Here is a 26,374-nt window from a genome sequence, read left to right on the forward strand (position 1 = left end):
CAGAGTTTTCATCATGGATATAAAACCGAAACGAGTGCTGGAATTCCAAGCGCTGCTGGGAGTAGAGGTTATTGTATACAATCAAATTAGGCAATACATTCAGCTATTCACAGTGCACTTAGAAGCGGGATGGATCTGGTGTGTAGCACTATAAAAACACACATTATTCACATTTTTAAGGGTCGAGATCCCTAAAAAGGTAGCGGTGCAGAGTAGTGCAGCCCCGTCCTCTTCGGAAATAGCCAGAATGATTGCCACCTGCTGGTTGCCCATTGCAACCGGGAGCGACTGGTACTCATGGTTTCCAATCCAGAGAGAGGGTAGTGCGGACATATATGTAAATATGTCCTGTGGAAAGCGCTTTTTAAGCGCTATCTAAAAAAAACACATTATTATTGTTGTAATTATCATATGTGTTTGCTGTCATCTGACTACCGCAGTGTGGTATTTCATCAGAAGTGGTAAGACCACAAATGGTGTGGTGCTGTAATGCAGGAAAAAAAAATGCCAATGCCCTTACATGTTCATAAGAGTATTTACACTCCTCCCTGTGCTGCTCTAGTGGGGTGAGAAATCGAGGGGGGCTGTAAAGCCTACATGATAGGCGTGGCCTAAAGTGTCCCCAACAAGGGACAATTAAAAAAAGTGGCTTTCCTCACTTACATTTTTTCTTTTACTGTCCAGTGCTGAGGATTTAAATCTGAGCCCTGTGTTATTCAGTAGCCTGCATGACACAAGCGGTATGTGCCAAGCAGTCTATTGAATGATCGAAACGTAATCCCACATCTCTCATAGCACAGTGTGATGTGACACTGGTTTGTCAACAGGCAGGGCTTGGGTTTGAATCCTCAGTGGGGACAATACAAACATTGCATTTCTAGCTTTTTTTTTAATGTTCCCATGCTGGAGATTTGGACCCGAGCCCTCCTGCTGATAAGCCAGTGTGGCATTGTGCTGTGCTATTTCATAGGTACTGACAGGGACATCAGTTCCGCTACACCTGGCATTTTGGTGAAGTGATCACACGAACTTTGACCTCTGGTGACATCACAGGAAGTGATGTCATTTGACCACCACCCGAAGTGACATCACGGGAAGGAAGCGAAGGAACACAGCCTTTCACCCCTTGACAAAACAGGAAGTAGCATCACATAGCATTGTTCCTAAGTACACTATGAAAAATATGGTTACAATATCACTATAATGTGATGTACATTTCATACAAGAATGGATCGCCATAAGTATCTTTAATATCAGTGTGTAGAGGCCCATATAACCAAATTACTGTGAATGCAAGCAGAGGTCCAAGGCCAAATGATAAGGATGTGTTATTATAAAGCACTTACGCATAAGCGCTTTATATAGAACACATATACATACAATATCACATTAGAATCAATCTGTAAATTGGATTATTTGCTAATGCCCATGTTTTGGCATTTTTATTGTGCTTACCAATAATACATTAGTGCTGATTAATAATTGGAACCATTGTGGAAATCGATATAATATTGTGACCCCAATCGCATTGTTTAAATGTATGTTGGCCTACGCCAAGCTGTCTAAAGAATATTGTGAACATAGGTTCCGCGGCAAGGTTTTGTTCTTAATGTATCGTGTAAGCTGCCATCTTGGATCTAGCCGCCATTTTAGGTATTCTTGCAGTGTGGAAGTCACCCCGAATCACAAAATGGAGGCCGAATGACATTGCGAGTAAGACTTCGGCCATGGTAACCTCCGCACACGTGAATGAATAATATGTCCGCAGGCTACTTGTTAGGGTCATGAACTAAGACCCTGTCCTCTGTTTAACCTAGGTGTAAATATGTAACTGTATCAGCGGAACCGATCTAATATATGGAGATTGCATGTTCGACCTGGCTACGAACCCTAGCCATGGTTCCAGAAATGGTTAACTTGTAGGAGGGCTGGCCAATGCAGTGCTAAATGTATAAAAACCCAAGCATCCCGATGATCGGTCTCTCCCACTTTCAGTGCGAACCTAACGTTGAAGGTTCGTGTGTTAGTCAGAGGGCCGAATAGCTATTCGTATGTCAATTGACTTTGATAACTTGGTAACTTTGTAACTTTGAAATAAAGCGCTTTATATGGTCCTTTGTAACCTGTGTTGGTGTGTTTCCATTTGGGCTTCCCGGCCTCATGTCAATTTCTCTGTTTCCACAGTTGGCGCCCGAATAGGGACCCTCAAGATTGATGCCGGATCATTGAAGGTTGACGCAGACTATCGAATCGGGATCGGACGGTGTGATTCTGCGGGCCCGACCGATCGAGACGCGATACCTCGGCAGCGCTGCACGATCCGATCCTTGGGCGATAGTCGTGCAGTCTGACACGGCATCTTGACGAGGGTCCAAATCCGAGGCGGGCAGATTTGCCGAAACCACTGAACACAGGTAAAATTTGTTAGTTGAAGTCCTTTGAAAACCGTACGGTCCTCCTTAGGTTTGGTCAGGTGTAGTCGTGACCCGGCTCTTAATTTAACCCTGACAATTTGAATTTGGCGTATTGTATCTGCAGACACAATTATTGGACCAGGTAACACCAATTCTTTGAGAAATGCCTGGGAAATTGTCTAGCTGTTTTAGGGCTCTATTCCGCAGCGATCGACAATCTTTGGAATTTAGCCGTCCGGCACCACAGGAGGGGTCGCCGGCGAGTACTATGTACTGTAAGTATGGCATTGGTAGTATTGTATTTAATGACATTTGGCACAGACAGACCAGAAATGCCTCCGAATTTCAGTGGCCAATTAATGGTAGTTTTGAGATCCCCCGTATTGAATACTTAGAGTCGATTTTGCTTAAGAAGAAGGCTAGGCCAGCAGCCTTTGATGTGTTACAAAATTGGAAAAAGGAAGCATTATAGCAGCTTAAAAGTAGGGATAAACATGCACGACGTCATAAAACGAATGCCGAAAAGGCATTGTTATATGACAAGGAAAAACGATTAGATGAAACCCAGAGAATGGACAGAGCTTTTTCGCTCGGAGTCCAGAAAATTTACCCTTCCAAAGATTTCCATGTTTCCGAGGAGTTTATTGAGAAAATATTAAACGAACGGAGGCCTGATTCTTCAGCGCACCTCCGTATGCTCCTGTTGTGGGCGCTCTTCCCATTCCTGCTATTGCTCCTATCGTTATTCCTACTCCTCTTACACAGCCTACTACCCCTAGTTCCTTAGTTGTCGCTCCTCCGTCTATTTCGTCTGCTACTTTACCTCTTTCCCCTGCACCCATGTTAGGTTCACCTACACTTTCGATTTCGGGGAGTCCTGTGTTTATTAAATCAGATCCTGGTGCAGGGTCGGGGATAGTGACTCGTAGTACTGTTCCTGCGGGCAGGAAACAGGAACTATTTGCTTGGGCTAAACATTGCATGCAAAAAGGTGATCAAACTGAGGTATTTTCAACATTATCTAATTTGCACGATTTTCCTGAGAAAAACGTTTTTATTGAAGGACTGGGGATTCATTTAGGTGTAATGTGGGGTAGATTGCAGACTTCGGATCTCCCACAAGGGGTGAGAGATCTGAACGCTTTGGCACTCTCAAGGGATACCGAACAGAAAGTATATGGACATGTTGATAGATTGTTTGAGTTTAGACAGGATTTTGAAAGATTACAAAATGAGGATGATGAGGACGATAGGATATATATGCAGAAACGGTTCCTTTTGTGCCGAAGATCAGCACCCGAGGAAGTACGGATCTGTACTAGAGATGCGGTTCGATGGATCTCGGATTCATCAATACCGCCGGATGAGGTATACGATACATATAGTCAATATACGGTAGAAATGCAAAGGAAGGTAATTCAAGTGATGGTACAGCACTTGCAGGAAGAATGTATAAGAAAGAAGGTTGGTTGCCCCACAGAGTTATTAGGTATTTGTAAAAGAGCTTTTTCGCCTGACACTTCTACAGCTGCTTTAGCGCTTGATTTGGCCTTATTACTCAGTAAGCGGTCGGAGGTCCCTATATCTCAGTTGCCTATGAGAGAGGTCCCTCCGACCCTTGTCCCAAAAGTAGAAATCCCCGCCAACGCGGCGACTGGTGCTCCCGCGGTGGATATCCCAGCACATTACGTATCACAGTTTGTTCACGTCCCGTTCTCTCGACAGGAAGTGAACACGATCAGACAATCAGTCCCTGATATTAGGAAGAACCCGACAGGGTTTTATAAAGAAATAGAATCCGTTTTGCAGTCTTCCGTGTTCACCTTAAGTGACATGGATTTATTGTTTCCAGTGCTTTTACCTGTTGATGTATGGAAGCAGGTACGGACGGTAGATGATGTGCCGGGGTTAGGGGATACATGGGTAAATCTAACTAGAATAGATGGGGAACGACCAGCTGGTGAGAAACCACCCCAGGTAATACTCACTTTACCTGATAGAATAGTTGCCAAATTGAAAACGATAATTCCAGAAAAAAGGATTATTTGGGACAAGCTTACGGCCTGTGTCCAAGGAAAAACTGAAGGTACCACTGAATTCTTTAATAGGTTTGAACAGGTGTTCTCTGACTTCAGTGGACAGGATTTGGGTACAGAGTCGGGGAAGAGGTTGTTTGTGGACAAATTTGTGCGTGGATTGTTGCCCGACATCCAGTCACAAATTATGTCCTCAGAGAGCGCTTGGCAGGCAAAATCTCAGTCAGAGGTTTTGCATATGGCTCAGTATTATGAAAATTGGGTTAATAACGAGAAAGAGAAAATCGAAAAAAGAAGGGGTGACCTAAAGACTAAGGTATTGTTGCAGCAAATTGTCAGGCACCCCAGAGGAGGTACGACACAAACTAGAGGTCAGTACATTCCAAGAGGAAATACTCCTCTAAATTCTATTAATATTAATCAGTGTGCTTATTGCCGCCAGGAATGTCACTGGCGAGCACAGTGCCCTGCCCTCCGTCAGAGGTCAGGAGGCACATTCGGAGGTATGGGTAGGCAACCACGGGGCCGCCCTGGAGCAGGGGGTCCTGATAGAGGTCAGCTTCTACGAGATCCCCAGCAACCTTTTTCACAGGAAAATCAGACTTCGAGTATGGACTCAAGAAATATATTTGATCACCCTTCCGCTGTCTATCTTTCTGAGGAACTTCCCTTTGATGAAGTTCTGCCTTACTAGGATTGCCCGAAGCAGCGTTTGGAACCTTTACCTATTCCCGTTATTCAGAAGGGCCCCTATGTTGAATTATTGGTGGGGAATAGGAAACATCAGTTCTTGATCGACACTGGAGCACAGAAGTGCTCCATTGACCATTCTCGGGTTCCAAACATTCCCCTGTCAGGGCAAACAAACGTTTCTATAGGGTTCTCTGGTATACCAACTGTTTGTCCGGTCTCTGCGCCGGTATCCGTTTCTTTGGGCCCTTTTACAGACCAGTGCCCTTTTCTTCTTACTTCAAACTGTGGAGAAAACTTGCTGGGGTTGAATTTGTTGAAGAAACTGAATGCAGTGATCCATTGTACCCCTGACGGAATAAGATTGACAGTTTCACCACAGCAACCTTTTAACTCCCAGTACTTGACCCGACCTCTACCTCCCGAGTTCGGTATTGTCCCAGAATGTTTGTGGGCAATAGACGACAATGATGTCGGAATATTGCACGTTGAGCCCGTTAAGATAGTATTGAAACATGGGGTTAAACTGCCGCGCATTCCGCAATATAAAATTTCAGTTGAGGGCGAGCGCGCTTTGAAATGCATTGTCTCCGATTTTGTACATCGTGGAGTGATCGAAGAGATTACAGGTAGCTTATGTAATAGTCCGATCTTACCGGTATATAAGAAAGGCGACAATGCAATTCCGTACCGGTTTATAATAGATCTTCGTGCTATTAACCGGGTAGTGGCCCCACAATTTCCAATAGTGCCAGATGTAACAACAATCTTAACAATGATCCCTGCTACGGCTACGCACTTCAGTGTCGTAGATTTGAAAAACGCCTTCTTTAGTATTCCGATACACAAGGAGAGCAGGTATTTGTTTGCGTTCACCTTGGGGGGACGCTCATTTACATTCACAAGAGCACCTCAAGGGTACACTGAAAGTCCTAGTATATATAGTAGAGCCTTAAAAGAGCAGCTCGACACCCTTGAACTGCCACCTACTTGCACGCTGCTTCAATATGTAGACGATTTGCTTTTAGCTGCAGACTCTGAGAAAGCTTGTAAAGAAGGCACTATATTGTTGCTTGTTCATTTAGCTGAACATGGTCACAAAGCTTCACTTAAGAAATTTCAATATTGTTGCCAGGAGGTTGCCTATTTAGGCTACCTCCTGTCAAAGGAGGGGAGAAGATTGACACCTGAACGAATAAAACACATCTCTGGCCTGTCTGTCCCAAAAACACAGAAGGAAGTCAGAGCCCTGATAGGGATGGCGTCCTACTGTAGACTGTGGATCCCGAATTTTGCCCTAGTGGTAAAACCGATGTTGGCTTTGATGAGGAAGGGCATTTCTTTGCCACTGCCATGGGAATCGGAACATCAACGATCATTTGAGCTTCTCAAAGCCGCGCTGTGTTCAGCACCGGTTCTGGGTACACCAAATTACGATAAGGCCTTTGTGTTGTTTGTGCATGAATGTAATGGATGTGCTTTGTCTGTGTTAACGCAGGAACATGGAGGGAAGAATAGGCCGTGCGGCTATTATTCCTCCGCCCTTGATCCTGTCGCATGTGCTTTGCCGCGATGTCTACGCGCTGTTGCTGCTGCTGCTGCGTCTGTAAAACAGAGTGAGGGGATGGTCCTAGGCTACGATTTGATTCTGATGGTACCTCACTCTGTTGATATTCTATTGAATAAAACTCAAACACAACACCTTACTTCTGCCCGGTTGACCAGGTATGAATTAGTTCTATTTGCTCCTCATATCCAAATTAAAAGGTGTTGTGTTCTCAATCCGGCTGAACTTTTGCCTCTCCCGCAAACTTCTGCTTGCGGCGATGATGGATCACATGACTGCCTGTACGCCACCGAACAAGAAACAAAGGGCAGAATAGACCTCTCAGATACTCCTTTGGAGAATGCGGAAGGGGAGCTGTTTTGTGATGGCTCCTGCTTTAAACTTCCGAATGGCACATCTACAGCTGCTTATGCAGTTACTACTTTGAACAAGATCGTAGAAACTAAAAGGATTCCGTATAACTCTGCGCAGGCCGCAGAGATTATAGCGTTGACTCGTGCTTGTGAGCTCTCCCAAGGGCATAGAGTTAATATTTATACGGATAGTCAGTACGCCTTTGGGGTGGCTCACAACTTCGGAAAATTGTGGTCGGAAAGAGGGTTTCTGACCTCACATGGGACCAAGATTCAGCATGGTCCCTTAATAGTACAGTTACTTTCAGCACTCTCACTCCCTAAACAACTAGCGATTATGAAATGTGCAGCTCATCGTAAGGTCATAGATGATGTGGGCAAAGGAAATGCTTTTGCAGACTCAATAGCTAGACAAACAGCTACAGACCTTAGCACAAACATGTATACCTCAAGGGAAGTGAGAGATGGTTGTATAATAGATGAAGGCATTGGGTCTGTGCGAGATATTCAGACTGATGCCTCTGTTGATGAATCTAGGAAATGGGCTGAAGGCATGGGGAAATTGGATGACGAAGGGTGTTGGGTGGACGCATCTGACGGGAAATGGTTGCTTCCTGATTCTTATGTATTAGCAATGGTCACAATGGCACACGGTCCAACACATGTGTGTGCCCAGCAAATTGCGAAGATATTACAGCAGGTTTGGGTGAATGATAAAATTTTGGAAACTGCAAAAAGATACGTTAGTAATTGTATGATTTGCCTACAACACAATGTGGGTAAAGGGACAGTGACTCCAAGGGGAAGTTTCGGGCCCCCCTCTGTCACCTTTGAAACCATTCACCTTGATTTCATTGAAATGGAACGTTGTAATAACTTGAAATATGTTCTTGTTATCATTTGTGCTTTTAGCAAGTGGGTCGAGGCTTTCCCTGCCAAAGATGCTACCGCCATGACCACCGCAAAGATCTTGGTGAAAGAATATTTTCCTCGATTTGGGCTCCCGAGGATAATCTGGTCGGATAACGGCCCACATTTCATCGCAGCTGTAATATTGCAAATATGTGTTGCCTTAGGGATTGAGAAACGTTTTCATTCAGCTAGGCACCCTCAAAGTGCGGGGTTGGTAGAAAGACACAACGGTATTTTGAAAAACAAACTTGCAAAAACATGTGCTGAGACTAAATTAAAATGGCCAGATGCTTTACCTATTGTATTGTTAGCTATGCGCACCACACCCCAGACTAGAACTGGGCTTTCTCCATTTGAGGTAGTGATGGGAAGGCCTGCTAATATTTGGGGCCTCCCTAAACCTAAAGCCCTGAGGGATGTGGAGAATGTAGTGCTTGTAGATTATTGTAATCAATTGACTAAAAACCTGTATTTCATCTACCACCAGGTGAAGGCCGCCTTACCTGTACGGTTTACGGGCCCAGGACACGATATATTGCCCGGCAGTTGGATCCTGGTAAAGGCCTACTAAAGGTCTTCCTGTCTCGCGCCTCGCTGGCGGGGACCCTACCAGGTTTTATTGGTCACCAGGACGGCAGTGCGGGTGGCAGGAAAGAAGAACTGGATACATGCAACACACATCAAGAAGATCCCTCACCCGACGCCACAAGTTACAGAAGAAACAGAACCCCTTGCTGATGCTGCACTTTCTGATCTCGGAGTAGCAAGCAGCGTTGTGAGTGCGTCGGAGAAGTTCTCTGAGCCTGAGGAGCTCGGGGAGCCGTCCATTTTGTCTCCGCACTCCCTTGATCAATCACTTCCGGAAACTCTGGTTTCAAGTTCTGCGACTTCCGTCGCCACCGACGTGACGCTCCCCTCAGGGAGCGACGATACTTTGCTTTTTGATTCGGAAAACTTGGGTACCATCAGGTACAACCTTCGACCACGAAAATAAAATCGTTGCACGAGTATCGTGCATCTGGAAGAAAAAGGAGTGATTGGAATACTATTGTCTTTCCCTTTTTTGGAACACAGAAAAGGAGGGTTCTGTTGGCTAGGGTTGGGAAGGACTAAGAAGTCGCGCGGCCGAAGTGCCGCCAGCAACGAACATTGGGGCCGTCGATCGGGACAACCATGATGCCTGCCGCCTTCACCGCTGCTCCTCGTATTGAACTATTAGATAAGGAGGTGACCAGTTCGAACAATGGACAATGTGCCTGGGCCCTGAAAACGTACTGTTGTGTTCTTGTTTTGATTATTGTTATTTTTGCAACTGCTGCCGTGGGACTTTGGTACTTTGAAGAGATTTATCCTTTGAAGCCTCTGTTACCGACCGAAATTGTACCAACTATTTTGACTCCCTCTGTACACCTTCACACTCTGTCCCCTAGGGACTCTCGGCATAGACAGAAATATTATAATAACACTCTGATGATAGTGATGAATGCTACGCATGCTATTTTTAATAAGAGTAATTGTTGGATTTGCACGCATTTTCCACAACATGGGAACAAGGGACTGGGATGGTATATACATCCCTTACCTCTAACGACTTCCTGCTATGCCTCTCTTAGAGCACTCTTCTTTGGCCGATGGAATGATAGCATCTCAGGGAACTTCGATGGCACTAATTTGAATGAATTTGAGAGACGTGAATTGACTCCCCTGGGATGCTCGCTTTTCGCAAATAGGAGTAGACCTAATATCGCTTCTATTAGGCCGTCTGATAAACTTTCCTTTCCTTTCCAAAATCTGGTTTCTTTCAAGATGGCTCCGATAGGCAATAAGGATGCCATGCCTCCTTCTTATTCTGTAAATCACAATCCTGATTCTGTCCCTTTCTGTGTACAAAGAAATGGCACTAGGCCAATGGGAGATTTTGAGCCTTGTATACATATTGTAAATTTGACTGGGGAAAATAGGCCTTTGTATGTAGGGGGACCCGTTTATTTTGTTTGTGGTAGTTTAGCTTTTCCCTGGTTGCCCAAGGATTGGCAGGGGACTTGTTATTTAGGGATATTGTTACCAGGTGTATTTATAGCCAGTACCTTAGAGGTATCCAAGGCTCGCCCGCGACGAGATAGTGATGGAGATACCCCCGGACAAGTGTTCGGGGATATAGCCAAATCAGTAGTCCCCTTTTGGGGACAAATAGCAAATTCAGAAAACATTAGGGGATTAGCGAGGGTATTGGAGAAAACGATCAACCGGACCACGGACATACTTTACAATATGACCTTAGAGCAAAAGGCGATAAGATTGGTAGCACTGCAAAATCGAATGGCATTAGATGTCATTTTAGCCGAACGAGGTGGAGTATGTAAATAAGTGGGGTCCGCTTGTTGCGTTTTCGTACCAGATTCTTCACCAACAATATTTAAAGCAATTCAGAGCTTACACATTCTTAGTTCTGAAGTCCATATCCCTGTAGGAGACTGGAGCCTTAGTACCTGGTTTTGGGATTCTCTGCGATCTTGGGGGTGGAAGGTGCTTTCTGTCATTTTAGGTATTTTAGGGACTCTGTTATTTTTTTGCTGTTGTTTTCAATGCCTCCCAAGTATATGCGGAATGATGGGGGAATGTTGTGCCCAGGTAATGAGCGCAATAGGGCGAAAGATATACACTCCGAGGACAGCATCTAAAGAGTTCATGTTGCAAGAAGTTCTTACGAACGACCTTATGGCTATTGATATTTCAGACAATGATGCGGAACCTATGAATGATAATGCCTTCAAGTATTTTCGAAAGTATTAGAAAACTATGTTTTAGCACTTGGCATAGGCCAAAAGGAGGGTCTGTGGAAATCGATATAATATTGTGACCCCAATCGCATTGTTTAAATGTATGTTGGCCTACGCCAAGCTGTCTAAAGAATATTGTGAACATAGGTTCCGCGGCAAGGTTTTGACCTTAATGTATCGTGTAAGCTGCTATCTTGGATCTAGCCGCCATTTTAGGTATTCTTGCAGTGTGGAAGTCACCCCGAATCACAAAATGGAGGCCGAATGACATTGCGAGTAAGACTTCGGCCATGGTAACCTCCGCACACGTGAATGAATAATATGTCCGCAGGCTACTTGTTAGGGTCATGAACTAAGACCCTGTCCTCTGTTTAACCTAGGTGTAAATATGTAACTGTATCAGCGGAACCGATCTAATATATGGAGATTGCATGTTCGACCTGGCTACGAACCCTAGCCATGGTTCCAGAAATGGTTAACTTGTAGGAGGGCTGGCCAATGCAGTGCTAAATGTATAAAAACCCAAGCATCCCGATGATCGGTCTCTCCCACTTTCAGTGCGAACCTAACGTTGAAGGTTCGTGTGTTAGTCAGAGGGCCGAATAGCTATTCGTATGTCAATTGACTTTGATAACTTGGTAACTTTGTAACTTTGAAATAAAGCGCTTTATATGGTCCTTTGTAACCTGTGTTGGTGTGTTTCCATTTGGGCTTCCCGGCCTCATGTCAATTTCTCTGTTTCCACACCATCTCTCATAATTATCCAACTATTGGCCTTGTTATTTGGGACCAGTAATAGCACCCGTGCATTTGTACTTCTCGGCAATTTGCAATGGCCGGTATTATTTACCTTGAGGTCATACGCTGGTGCGTATGACCTCATCACGCCGCTATACGTCACTTCCGTGACGTTCGTGGATGTAAACCACGCTGGTTTTGGAGCCGCGCTTCTCCTGCCTGATTCTATTCTGGGGTTCTCCCCGATATATTCGCTTTGCCCAAGTACACGGGTAAGTAATATGTGCTGTAAACTGTCAAAGAATTATGTAGCCTCTATAGCCCCCAATCCCCTGTGCTTGGCAGTAGATTACTGTAGCAGTGTACATTTGGGTAATCCTTATCCTATGGATTTCTTTATAGGCTATATACTATGCTCTGCAAACTAAGCGCAGTTGCTAATGAGGGGGTCGTGCTACCAGCACCAACGCCATACTGTGATCTCTACTTTCGCTCATTCACGCTCAGGGATGTTTGCCTAATGTGGTCTTCATCACCCCTCTTTTTTTTTTAGATAATTGTACCAATCAACTATGGGTCTATGTCAATCCATTTTTATTTTCCGTATAGGGCATTGGACTTTGATTATTATTGGTTTGATGACACTTCATCACCAACTTGCGAGATATTGAATCAGTGATCGTGCATTTGAACAATTCTCTTGATACTACGGTAAGCTTGAGTCCCACTATTGTATCATAAGTGCATGCCATGACCTCTGGTTTACCTGCTGCATTTGGCTAGAATTTCTTTATTTCCACAAGGTGTCCGCTGTCAAGAGCGTTGTTGGTGAACCTTGGTGTTTGGATCTTCTGGCCCGCTAGAAACACTTTAATTGGTACATTCTGTTCCACAATTAAGGGTTTAATCCTAATTCTAGTTCTGTACTGAGGGGGTCTTAGCCCTCTTTGGAAATTATTATTGATTTAAGAGTCATATCAGTTCTCATAATGAAAAAATGTTTTCCTTTCATATGATCCCTTCCATCTATTTTGGATCAACATTAAACTTTTTGTTGTCCCTGCCTTCATCCTGAAATCTGGTATGGTTTGTTGACTTTTATGAAGCATTTGCACATTGGACTGCACCTTTACTGCTTGGATCATGCACTAATGGAATTGTTTCTCTATGTATGGTTACACATGTCTTTTATAATTTTCATTGCAATGTGACATATCTAATGTTCACACTGTTTTCTGTTTTCAAACTATTTCTGTCTATTCTGTTGTCAAACTACTCAGCCTTGAAAATGACCAGCGTGTCGAAACACGTGTCAGCTGTTCACAATTAGCATTAAATCATAAATTACTTCTTACAAGTGATTGATATTTATCGCACTTTACTACCGGTGTAGAGTGCATCACCATTCCGCACTTCAAGTTTGTATATTTATCTAGTCCAACCTAGGTGGAAAGGCTGGTGGGTTGAGGTTGATTGCTGCTAGCACACATATGATAACTACATTTAATTCTCTGTTACAATTTGAGGGTGATCAATAGCACACAGACTCCTAGGGCCTCATTCCGAGGTTGGCGGTAAGGGGTTAACGGTGGCGGTAATGGTGCCGGTGCCGTTGACCCCTTACCGCTGCATTTCGAGGACCTTTAGCAGGTCCCGCTAAGGGTGGCTGGTTTTTCCAGGCGCCCTTAGTGGGAGTCGCTAAAGGACCAGCATGCTAATAACATGGTCCCCATTCCCATTGAGCCCTAGGGGAGCTCAAATGGGAATGGGGAAGTATCGGGTCCGGGTTCCTTGAATGAGGAATTACCGGGCCCTCCAAGGTTGGAATAGCCCGGTAATTCCCCATTCAGGGAATCCGGACCCGGGATGCGGTAAGGGGTAGCCATGGTTTTTAAGAGGCCTGACCGAAAAAGCCAGCCACTCCGAAAATATAGATCCACATTGTGCAGGCCACAGCCCAGGAGCTTACATTTTTGTTTTTTAAAGAATTAAAAAAAGCAGACCACAGGGATAGCAAGGGAGACTTCAGGGGTCACAACTGCGACCCCTGGCGATCCCCAAATGACATCCCTGGGTACTGAATTGCTTTTGTTTCATTCAATAGACTGCTTGACACATACACCCTTTTACATGCTTCATGTGTCAAGCAGTTTTAAATGAAACAAAATATAATTCAGCACCTACGAAATGGCACTGTGCTATTTTGCAGGTGCTGGAATCTGTTTTGTTTCAATCAATATACTGTTTGCTACATGAAGCCTGTCGTCAAACAGTCTATTGAATAAAAACAATGAGTTTGAGCAACTCTGAAATAGCACAGTGGAAGTGAGCCTGGCTCAATAGCAGTGCCCAGGCTGTGGTAATTGTTATTAAAAAAAGAAAAGTGGCATTTGTTGCTGGTGGAGAAAGATCCCTGGATGTCTAGGGCCCTGCCTTGCCCAGAGTTTGGGACATTGCCGAGACTTGGGCCGGCTGGCGCCAGCCCACTTAATTCCCTGCCTCCCCCCAAAAAACGTCCCACCAGAACAAAATGGGACACATTTTGGATGGCCCTATAAACAGCCAAGACGGACCACTTCCGTTTAAGCAGCCCCCACCGCCATGCAACTTCGATTCGTTTTGTCAACCGCTGTAACTCTAACATGGACATCTGGGAGGACCTGGGTATCTCGGAATATTTAGACCATTAACAAAACAATTTGGAAATGCTGCCTGTCATATATAGGCCTGGCAGAAGACATGTACATGTGTTCCTATGGAATCCGCTAGATGCAGAAGCTGGCAGATTTGTCAAATGGAGCGCACGTCTTTGTCAGAATCGTGCATTGTTCTTCTCTGACCAACCTGCAGCCTTCCGATTTTGTTTTTAAATATGGCCGCCGTGCCGGATAGTGCTTTAACTCTTAGCTAGAACGCATGCATCAGAAAACAAAGAAACCAACACATTAGAACAGGCGTCTATGAGTCATGTGACTCTAGAGTTATGCCACTTGAGTTGGATGCACGAGTTCTGATTGGTGGCTAAGGAGTCTCCTTTGAGAAAAGGGTCCCAATATGTTCACTTTGTGAGCCAGCACATCTTCAGCCCTCCAGCCCCGACAACCAATGAGTCTGAGAGCGTGGTTGTAGGGGTAAGACTGGGAGCTCTGCATAGCCACACAGTGACATATGGAATCCTCTTCTGCAAAGCCCCAGAGTGCAGGTAGACTGCTCCTTTTCTAGAGCAGTGGTCTTCAAACTTTTAGCCTGGGCCCCCGCTGAGCAAAATGTGGGCATATGTGCCCCCCCAAAATGCCAAATGGACAGTAAGTCCAAATGGCTAGGAACTATTGTGCACCGTCACCGCTCCCTACTCCCAGTATAGTCCCTGGGCTTCCCCACCTGCTCCCATCACAGTCTCTGGGCTCCCTCATCTCACTCCTAACCGAGTCCTTGGGCTCTCCCTACCCAACCACACACCCCCAGGCTCAGTGGTGGCTGGTGAATCTTTTGAGTGGAGGGCCATACATATTTCCCCCCCCCCCGATATGCCACAGCGACCAAGCATAGAGAGGAAGCCAAAACCAATCAGGGGGGTTTCAGTGGGGTTCACCCCCTGATAATTCGTTTAAAATAAGAGCTTCATTTTGCATTTTAGAGCATACTTTAAAAGAAAATTAGGTAAAAAGCCGTTTTAATTGGCGCAGGGGTGGCCCAGGGGATAGATGTCTAGTAAAAATATACCATCCCTGTCTCCTGGCCCGACAGTGCCTAAAACACTCACACAATCAACATGCACCAAAATCAGCTCCATGGACTATCACAAACATACAGACACATTCACACAGCATTCACACAGCAAGCACTCTATCATTCACATGAGCACCCATCATCATACACACACTCATAACACAAGGATACACACATCCATACACACATTTAAATAACAAATAAATGAACATAAACTTACCTTCTGCCCCGGTCCTGAAGCTTTCTCGTCAGTGTTCCAGCTCCTGCATCATGAAAAGGAATCGGGAAGCAAGAGCTTCCTGGTTCCTGCACATCCATGCAGGGGCCTGAGCGTGGGTGCTGAAATACCCTGCTCCAGCCTGCTCTGTATGTTTGTGCGAGGAGGTGCAGGAGCTCCCACTCACACATACAGATATGCAGTTCCCCAGCCAGAATTTCCAAGGAGCTATGCAAGGCTGGTGAAGCAGAATGTCCACAGTCGTGCATGGCTCATGTGCGACTGGGGAACTGAACTGTCAAAGAGAAAAAAAGTTGCCCTTAGTTTACCCAGCCCAGGAGTGCTCCCTCAGTTGGAAAAAGCAACTGAGGGAGTGCTCAGTGTTTCACTAAGCTAGCTCCTCGGATCCTCCATAATGGGTGAAGGGGCTGCTGGGTCAGCGCCTCATCCCTCATTATGGATGAGCCACCCCTCTCCAGGGCTCCCTTCTGCCATGCTCCTCCCTACCCCACTTCATGCATAAACCCTGGGCTCCTCCCAACCCGTACCCTGCATGGTCCCAGGGCCCCCACCCTCTCCAAAAGCAACACCAGAGCTCCCCTCCTGCTCCAAGAACAACCCCAGGGTTCCCCCACCATCTCCAAAAACAGCACAAGGGCTCCTCCACTACCTCGTATAATCCCTGTCCCGTTTAATTCCTGTAACTGGATTCAAACACACTGAAAGTGTGCTCTCTGGAAAGGGATATAGAATGCACTTCCAGGGTGTCTATTTCCTGGGTCGGCCACTCCCACTGAGCTAAGCCTGGCCCCATCACACTTAGCATGTGTGGCACGGGACATGGTATGATGAGTGGGATATGCACAAACGTGTATAGTCCCAAAGTGCCATGTAGAATACTCCTCTTCATAGCCCCAGAGTGGGCTGTAGCATCCCCCTCGCTGTAGCCCCAAAGTGTACTCTGGAATCCTCTTCTGTATAGCTTCATAATGACATAATGACATGAAGAGTTTCCCTCTGTATAGCTCCAGAGTGACATGCAGATTCCACGTCTGCATAGTCCAAAAGTGCCCTGAAGAATTTGCCTCTGCATAGCCCCAGAGTCCCATTTAGAATCCTTCTCTGCATACTACGATACTGTCATGTATGATCTTTCGCTGCATAACTCCAGAGTGACGTTTTGAATCATCCTCTGCATAGCTTCAAAGTGCCATGTGGAATTTGCTTCTGCATAGACGTGGAATGCCATGTAGAATCCTCCTCCGCATAGTTCAAATATGCCCTGTATAGTCCTCCTCAACATAATTCCATAGAGCCATGTAGAGTTCCTCTTCTGCATAGTCCCAGAGTGCCATGTAGAATTGTCCAATGCATAGCCGCAGAGTGTCATGTAGAATCCTCCTCTACATAGTCCCGGAGTTCCATGTAGAATCCTCTTCTGCATAGTCCCAGAGTGCCATGTAGAATCCTCAACTTCACAGCCCCAGAGTGCCATGTCGAATCCTCATCTGCATAGCCCCATAGTGCCCTGTAGTCTCCTCCTCTACATAGCCCCACAGTTCCATGTAGAATCCTCCTCTGCATAGCCCCATAGTTCCATGTAGAATCCTCCTCTGCATAGCCCCAGATTGTCATGTAGAATGCACTTCTGCATAGTGCCAGAGTGCAATGTAGAATCCTCCCCTTCATAACCCATGAGTGCCATGTAGAATCCTCCTCTGCATAGCCCTAGAGTGCCATGTAGAATCCTCCTCTGCATAGCGCCAGAGTGCCATGCAGATTCCTCCTCTGCATAGCCACAGAGTGCCATGTAGAACCCTCCTCTGCATAGCCCCAGAGTGTCATGTAGAATCCTCCTCTGCATAGCCCCAGAGTGTCATGTAGAATCCACTTCTGCACAGTCCCGGAGCGCCATGTAGAATCCTCCCCTTCTTAGCCCCTGAATGCCATGTAGAATACTCCTTTATGTAGCTCCAACGTGCAATGCAGAGTTCCCCTCTGTATAGCTCCAGAGTGGCATGTAGAATTCTCCTCTGCATAGCCTTACAGTGCCATGTAGAACCCTCCTCTGCATAGCCCCAGAGTGCCATGTAGAATCCTCCCCTGCATAGCTCTAGAGTGCCATGTAGAATCCTCCTCTGCATAGCCCTAGAGTGCCATGTAGAATCCTCTGCAGAGCCTCAGAGTGCCATACAGAATCCTCCTCTGCATAGCCTCAGAGTGCCATGTAGAATCATCCTCTGCATAGCTCTAGAGTACCATGTAGAATCCTCCTCTGCAGAGCCCAGAGTGCCATACAGAATCCTCCTCTGCATAGCCTCAGAGTGCCATGTAGAATCCTCCTCTGCATAGCCCCAGAGTGTCATGTAGAATTCACTTCTGCACAGTCCCAGAGTGCCATGTAGAATCCTCCCCTTCATAGCCCCTGGATGCCATGTAGAGTACTCCTTTGTGTAGCTCCAACGTGCAATGCAGAGTTCCCCTTTGTATAGCTCCAGAGTGGCATGTAGAATTCTCCTCTGCATAGCCTTACAGTGCCATGTAGAATCCTCCTCTGCATAGCCCCAGAGTGCCATGTAGAATCCTCCTCTGCATAGCTCTAGAGTGCCATGTAGAATCCTCCTCTGCATAGCCCTAGAGTGCCATGTAGAATCCTCCTCTGCAGAGCCCCAGAGTGCCATACAGAATCCTCCTCTGCATAGCCTCAGAGTGCCATGTAGAATCATCCTCTGCATAGCTCTAGAGTACCATGTAGAATCCTCCTCTGCAGAGCCCCAGAGTGCCATACAGAATCCTCCTCTGCATAGCCTCAGAGTGCCATGTAGAATCCTCCTCTGCATAGCCCCAGAGTGTCATGTAGAATTCACTTCTGCACAGTCCCAGAGTGCCATGTAGAATCCTCCCCTTCATAGCCCCTGGATGCCATGTAGAGTACTCCTTTATGTAGCTCCAACGTGCAATGCAGAGTTCCCCTTTGTATAGCTCCAGAGTGGCATGTAGAATTCTCCTCTGCATAGCCTTACAGTGCCATGTAGAATCCTCCTCTGTATAGTCCCAGATTGCCTTGTAGAATGCACTTCTGCATAGTGCCAGGGTGCAATGTAGAATCCTCCCCTTCATAACCCATGAGTGCCATGTAGAATCCTCCCCTTCATCGCCCCAGAGTGCCATACAGAATCCTCCTCTGCATAGCCTCAGAGTGCCATGTAGAATCCTCCTCTGCATAGCCCCAGAGTCATGTAGAATTCATTCTGCACAGTCCCAGAGTGCCATGTAGAATCCTCCCCTTCATAGGCCCTGAATGCCATGTAGAATACTCCTTTATGTAGCTCCAATGTGCAATGCACAGTTCCCCTCTGTATAGCTCCAGAGTGGCATGTAGAATCCTCCTCTGCATAGCTCCAGAGTGCCATGTAGAATCCTCCTCTGCATAGCTCTAGAGTGCCATGTAGAATCCTCCTATGCATAGCCCCAGAGTGCCATGTAGAATCCTCCTCTGCATAGCTCTAGAGTGCCATGTAGAATCCTCCTCTGCATAGCCCTAGAGTGCCATGTAGAATCATCCTCTGCTGCAGAGCCCAAGAGAGTCATGCAGAATCCTCCTCTGCATAGCCACTCAGTGCCATGTAGAATCCTCCTTTATGTAGCTCCAACGTGCAATGCAGAGTTCCACTCTGTATAGCTTCAGAGTGGCATGTACAATCCACTTCTGCTTCATCCCAGAGTGCCATAGAGAATCCTCTGCTCTACAGTCCCAGAGTGCACTATAGAATACTCTTGTTAATAGCCCCAGAGTGCCATGTAGAATCCTGTGCAAATACCCGGAGCGCCATGTAGAATCTTCTCTGTTTAGTCCCTGAGTTCCTTGTGGAAAAAAGTCACTGAAGAGTCCATACTTCATGGCCTGGCTATTGGCTTCAGATCATTTGGGGAGTGGGCCTAAAAAAAAGGACCCTCATGCAATCATCTGCCCCTCCACCCACCTCCTAAAAAAGAAGCACAAAACGAGGCTTCCTATCACAGCAAGAATCGATTGCAGGCTATTGTGTCTCACAAACTTGCAGTTTGGACGGATCTACTACCACTAATAGCCATGTAATACATCATATCTAAGGTGGCTAAAAGACCACTCTAATGCATGTTAACTCAGGCGTTTCTCTATACCTTCTGTGCCCTCAGATGTGTGCCACTCTTTGGATTTCAGCAGTGCACCAATCCTCTGAAATCAGTGAATGACCAGATAAGATAGAGCAAACAGTCTGCAAACAGCTGCATCAAGTGTTATGAATAGCCATGGCCTTATTACACAACAAGGGCTATAGGGAAGATACAAGACATTCTGAAGTCTGTGAAAGGACTTGTCCAACAAACACTATCCTGGGTGAGTGCACACCGAACATACCTTTTCTTCTCTGCCATGGGTGATGATTTGGCATAGGCCTGGACTGGAGGGGGTAGAGGGTGCATCCTTTAGGAAGGTGCAAATAACCCTGTGAGGCATGAGATAAGAGCAAACATATAATTGCACGATTTATTGCAAAATTGCCCCTGTTCCAGCAATGTCTGCAATGCCAAAGGCCAGGCACCTTCAGAGTGTCAAGCTGCTAACTGGTAGCACAATCTCCTGTGGTCTTTCCATGCAGTGTCCCCAATCCTAACCACATGTCACCTGTTGTAGGTGTGCATGGAAATATGTCCTCTGTATGACTAGCTTGATCCTCTCCATATCCAAGGGACTCTCAGTTGAGAACTGTTTTACATGACTCTGCTTGCCGGCCTAAAGCAAACTCAGTACTCTATCTTCCCGCTCCTCTTGTCATGGGCCCAACCTTCTTGCTACTGGGACCTTGTCACTGCAAGCTGCCCCATAGAGACCTCACCAAAAGGGCCCTGCAATTCCTTTCGCCGGGGACATACCCCATTGGCCGCATCAGACCTTGTCCAATCCCAGAACCTCTGGTCTTGCAGCAAGTTTAATGGTTTCTGAGCAGAACTCAGTCCCAGTAGCAACCAGTAGGAGATCACAATATTTTCCCTATATCTGTAGAGTGGACGGAAACATGATAGATGGTCGCAGGACGGGTTCATAAAATCTGCTTTTATCGCTGATCGTTTTGCCCGCTCCGACTATCTATCATGGTCATCACCTGTCCCCCAAAAGCCTCCTTTTGTGCCGGAGACACCTCCACAATCCCTGTAAGTACCATTCCCCTCTCCCCTTCTCCTGTGTGGGGGACAACCCAGCTACCCCCAGGCCTAACCCTGCCGCTAGTCTGACCTCCCCCTGGTCCTCTTCATACCAGGCCCCACCACCACATGTCCTGGGAGGGGGCAGCCTCGGAATAAAAAAAAAAAGATACAAATTGTCGGGGGGGAAATTCTGCCGGGGTCGGCCGGGCCGTCCGCAGACCTCCGGGCAGGGATGCCCCAACTCCTCCCGTATATCCCAAAAGAGATAGAGTATGAGACACACGCAAGAAGAAAGGTGACTCTGCTGTTTATTAGACAAAAACGGCAGGGATGGGTCAAGGATCGTATGCGTCCGTCCTGACACACACACAATCGTAGGGCTCGCAGGCCCTTTTTACCTTAGTATGACGCGCTACTTGCGTCACCTTGGAAAGTTAGCAAAAAACCTATCGCCACTCTTAATTGGTTGCTCGAGTGGTAGGGTTAGTATAGCATACGTATAGAGAACAATGTTAGTGGACAAGGGTTAGTCAGGTGATATATCTGGGTTGTCCCTACAATTAGATACATGAGAATTGTTACATGAAGACCCCTGATGATTGGTTAATGTTAATGGCGTCAGTGATAAGAGCCCCATGTTCTGATTGGTGCGCCCGCGAGCTTCCCAGTCTGGGACCATCGCTGTTCCCAGCTCTCGGTGTACCTGTCATTTGCAACAATGTTCACTATGAGTACGTGCAGACAATGTGAGGACTTATTCATAAGCTGGAAGGCCGACTACTCCCACTGTCGCAGATGTCCATTGAGCCTTTTAATTGTATCTGCCTTGTGTCTGTGTAACGAGGGATCCAGACGCCTTTTCTGGTCTTGGCATCCTGTCAGGTTCGGCTTGGTCACGTGAGGTGGGACCGTGTTTGAGGCAGAATTCTGCACAATTAATATTGGTTTTCCACTGTGTGCCTCGTTTAATTTGCAGGTGTGACTTTAACATTGGTGCGCGGCGTGCGAGGTTGCAACATCGTGCCCTTGATGGTCTGCTTTCGGAATGTGGGTTTGCAACATTGCGACCTTGGCTGTTTGCTTTCGCCGGGCTCATTCTGCAGGATCAGCAACCTGACTCTTGTTCTTTTAACGTCCATGGAAGCTCTTGCTTGCGGCCTACTTAGGCCTGGTGTATAGGTGGAACCGTTTGGTGCACAGGCGCTTTAGGTTATACTATCATATTGTCTTATGACCAGTATCGTGTCTTCATTATATTTCTCATTATGGCACCTGGTTTTAGGAGAAGCGTAAGCAAGCTCTTTAGATGGGTTCATGATGCGTCTTGCGTTTCTGCATTTTGAGAGCCTATGTGGAAAATCATAAAGATGCACGTCCGTGAGTATGTCTGTCGCCTACGTCATAGCACTGAGTATATTCTTCATGTAGATTGGTGCGGGAGTGTCCAGTGTGTATATTTGCACAGGTGTGCTGACCGTTGGCTAGGTCGTCATGGCATCTCCAACGACGTGTAGGTTTTAGTCTAGTTGATCCGTGCCGCAGGTGTCGGCATGGCCAGGGCGGGCTGCTGGGCAGGCAGATGGACACATCCGTATGTTCCTGTACCAGGGTATTTGGTCGTCTGGTAGATGGGCAAACTCTTCTCGTGGCGGGTGCCTGGGCCGTGATCCTTTAGGCCAGGCACGAGAGGGGAAGGTCGGGAGCCTGGTCTTCCATTCTCCCACTTCAGTCCCCCCTCTGGTCGACTTGTCGACCACAAACATATCCTTTTCGTTATCTCCTCTTACTCTCCATATCTTAGTTATTCCTCCTAAATGTCCATAGTGGTTAACATGATCTTCAAATGACCAATACATATATTCACAGGTTCCTCCAGGGGTACAGTATACCCATTTCCCTATGTAGCTCCTGGGGTTTCTTGGGTTCTCGATCTTCACAGATGGTGGGTCCAGGTGGTTGATGATGATCTGGTTGCGCAACTTCTCTCTCTCTTGTATGATTGTGCCTGTGTGTTGGCCGTCATCTGCTGGCATCAAGGGGTGCATACCGACCATTTCAAGCAACTCGTCAGTGGTGCGTGCCTTCCAAAATCTTATTATGATCAGTGTAGCTCCAGCCAAAATAGTACAACCAACTATAATTTTCAGTCCATCTGACAGCCAAGATGGCATCCATGACCATAATATTGAAATCCAGCTCTCATCCTTTTTCACACCTTTACTTTCATCCATCATTTTGGAGTGCATCTGGGCCAATTGTGAAACTGCTTCTGTCAGTGTACCATTGTCAGCATCGTTGGCAGGAATGAACGTGCAGCATGACAGCTCCTCTTTTATTGCGTTGAATCCATTTACTGTAGAATTGATGGTCATCATTAGTTCCCATCTAGTTATCTGGAGCCATTTTGCGTTTGCGTAAGCCTGCAGTCCCGGATGTATTATTGAGGAGAAGAACATTGCTGCTCTGCTGAATAGTCTGTGTTCTGGCGGAATTGAAGTGAGTGCCGTTTCCGACCTTCCCCATAGGTAATTTCCTGTCAGAGGTTCTCCTTGTCTTTTCCTTCTATTTAGGACAGTATCATTGCCGTTTTTCCTGTTCCCTGGACCCTCCTGAGGTGGTGCAGATCTCTTCTTCCTCTTGTCCCCTTCATCCATTTTGGGAAGGTTCGCCACATTCACATGCTTCTGGGGTACCACTAGTGATGGTACATTGACGTGCACCATCGTGCATACACCATTCCACAGAGGGGGCAGTGTGTGGTATGCCTTTTCTCCACAGGCCCAGTAATGGTCCATTATCACTGCTGTTCCTGCTCCCCCCTCAGGTAACTCCATCACGCTTGCACAGTTGGTGTTGTATCCTACGTCCACCTCTCCTTTATGTTGGTAGCATACCTCAGGCGCAGTCAGCGGCAGTATTGTTATTGGGTCTTCATCCGTCTCTATCCACGTGAGCATGGGTACGTACTTGATCCAAGTCGTCCAACATCTGTGGTTGTGTGCATCGATAGTTGAAATAGTTTCTTTTGTTACCATGTTGCTGCCAATCACTCCTATCTCCCATTTGTTGACCAGGTACACCTTCCCCGTTATCGTCACCAGTGGCCTCTCCCAACATCCTGGTTTACCAGGAACTTCAGTGGCGTACCAATCACATGGTAAATACTGCAGTGTTACTTTCTTTGTTTCCCCTTTTTCAGGACCACTTGTTATGTATCTGAATGCTTCAGCATGTAAACTGCTCTTGTGGTAACTCAAATAAGTCTTGAGGAAGTTGTTTTCATATGGGTATGAGTCTCGTGTTTTCCACACCATATGCACAACTGTCCCTTGAAATCTTCCTTTCGTTTGGAACAGTGCCAAGTATATTATGCATCGTGCTGTCTTTTCATCTATTTCTGTGGCAACAAATGTTCGAGAAGCGCTCATGGCGTATGGTATTAATGAGCAAACGTAGCAGCTGTCTTCTGTTGTCTGCTTACCAATGCGGGTCATGTGTTGGTACCATGTTGTTTGAGACGTGTGCTGAATCTTGTATATAATTGTCAATACCTTTATTATCTGAGTATGTGCTGCGTTGAACTCTATTTTGCTTGTGTGCAATTTTACTAGTATCACCTGACGTAACACCTGTTGCAGCTGGGGATGGGGGTGTATTAGGTTTGGGTACAGCAATAAGATTGATAGCATAGCTGTACTGCCATACAGAGGCAGCCAAGAACCCGGTGATCATCAAAATCCCTATTATTTTTATTACACCTGCTAATTTCACCGGCATTTTGCTCTTACCTTGCTGCAGTCCGGCAGCGTATTCTTGCGACGTTAAAGTTGCCCGCCTGAAAATTCTCAATATGCTGGTTATTAAATGTTAGTTGTTGTTTTTTAAGCTCTCCCTATCAAATAGTCATTCAGTGCCCAGGCGAAGAGCTGTTCCCACGCTAATCTAAGCGATCTATCTCTTAGGACAGGCAAGTATGGGTGGAGGTGGGGCATTGAATATTCTATGGCCAAGAGGAATGCTGTGTAGTAGACACGTACCCTTCTCCTTTTCAGGTACGTTGGCCTTTTTATTTCATATACAAATTGGTTTGACAATTCTTCTTGGTAGTTATCGTCTGAGGGTACCATCTACTCCTGGGCAGTGAATTTGTTAGTTATCTATTTTCTTAGCAGTACAATAATACGCAGTTCCTGCATGTGCGAGAGAAAAGAAAAGAGAGCATTCACGTGTTTACATGTGTACGTGTGCAAGACAATGTCCTTCAGTTCAGTTATTACTGCAGTGGGGGTAGGGGTCAATGGGCAGGGGGTTTGAGGCTCAATTGGCGGAAGTATCTTTACTCTTTGAGCGTGTGACCATGGGGTGGGCAGTATGGGGATCACCCCTTTCTTCTTCAGTTATTGTCTCTGGGGAATCTGGGGAGTGACAGGGTATGGGAACACTTAGGCCGTTAGCTGTGGTAGAACCCTCCTCCTCCGTTGGTGATGTTGTTGTTGTTCTCCCAATGGACCTGTCGGTGGCGCTGGGGCGGGTCTGGAGTTTGTAGATCTTTACATCGTGTAGGTGGTTCCAGGCACGCTTGTCCTGTAGCTTTACTGCTCTCGTTGATACCTCCTCTACCAGATGGGGGCCAGTGAATCGTGGACTGTTCCACTTCTGTTGAAATTGCGAAGTAGCACGTGGCCACCTTTAGCAACTTTACACAGTCCTTCCTTTTCCAATTCTTTATCCACGTCTTCTTGTTGATTGCTGTTAGACCCGCCCGCGTGCGCTCGAGCTGTTGAGACACAAACACTACACTAGTAATCAAAGAAGACACATATTGGTACATTTCATCACCAAGAACACTCGCTGTACTCTCGTGGTCGGTAAATGCTCTTGATGTTGGCGTTAGGGGAAGGCGCATTTGACGTCCGGTAACCACCTCGTGAGGGGTGAGGTGGTGGTCGGACCCTCGTCTATTCCTTAGCTCAAATAGAGCTAATGGAAGGCAATATAACCAACTCTTTTTTGTTGTTTGCTGTATCCTTGCAATTGCTTCCTTTAATAGGCCATTCAGGCGTTCACATATGCCGTTGGCCTGTGGGTGGTATGCACATGCAAATGTATGCTTGATATTCAGCAAGGATGTGATGTGCTGGAATATTTCGTTTGCGAAATGTGGGCCATTGTCTGACCTTAACACCTCGCACACTCCCCACTTGGGGAAGACCTCCCTCACTAGGAATTTAGCTGCTCTAAATGCATCTGGGTGTGAACAGGGCCCTGCTTCAATCCACCTCGAGAATGGGCATACTACTACAATCATATACCTATTTCCTTGACATATGTTGATCATATCCACATAGTCAATATGGAGATGCCGGAAAGGTCCCTCTGTCCGGGGTATAGTACATCTTATCACCTTTAGAGTATGGCCGGCCGTAAACTGTTGACATGTGAGACAATTGCTGATAAAATTTGACACATGAGAATTTAACTCGGGGCAGAACCAGTCTTCCCTTATTCGTGCTGCAATTACTTCCTTGCCTGTGTGGGCTGGATGATGTAGTTGGCTCATGGGCGGTGTTCAAAAGTGCCAATGGTATTACAACCTTTCCAGTGCCACCCTGGCGCCATAGTGCATCGGTTGGTGACATTGTGCATCCTCTTTTTACCCATATTTCTTTTTCGGCCATTGGTGCAGCCGCTTGTAGCTCCATAATCTGTGTGGCTGGGAGATGGGTGTACCCTTCTCTTATCAACATC

At 46.3% G+C, this 26,374-nt stretch overlaps 1 protein-coding gene across 4 annotated transcripts in view; it reads right to left on the reverse strand.

The window, feature by feature from the left end:
- Positions 1 to 26,374, reverse strand: part of GLI2 (GLI family zinc finger 2) — a 1,147,062-nt gene that overhangs the window by 623,878 nt on the left and 496,810 nt on the right. The gene's annotated exons all lie outside the window — the stretch shown is intronic.

Source organism: Ambystoma mexicanum, chromosome 9 (assembly GCF_040938575.1).
Source record: "Ambystoma mexicanum isolate Mex_15411 chromosome 9, UKY_AmexF1_1, whole genome shotgun sequence".
Lineage (NCBI taxonomy): Eukaryota > Metazoa > Chordata > Amphibia > Caudata > Ambystomatidae > Ambystoma > Ambystoma mexicanum.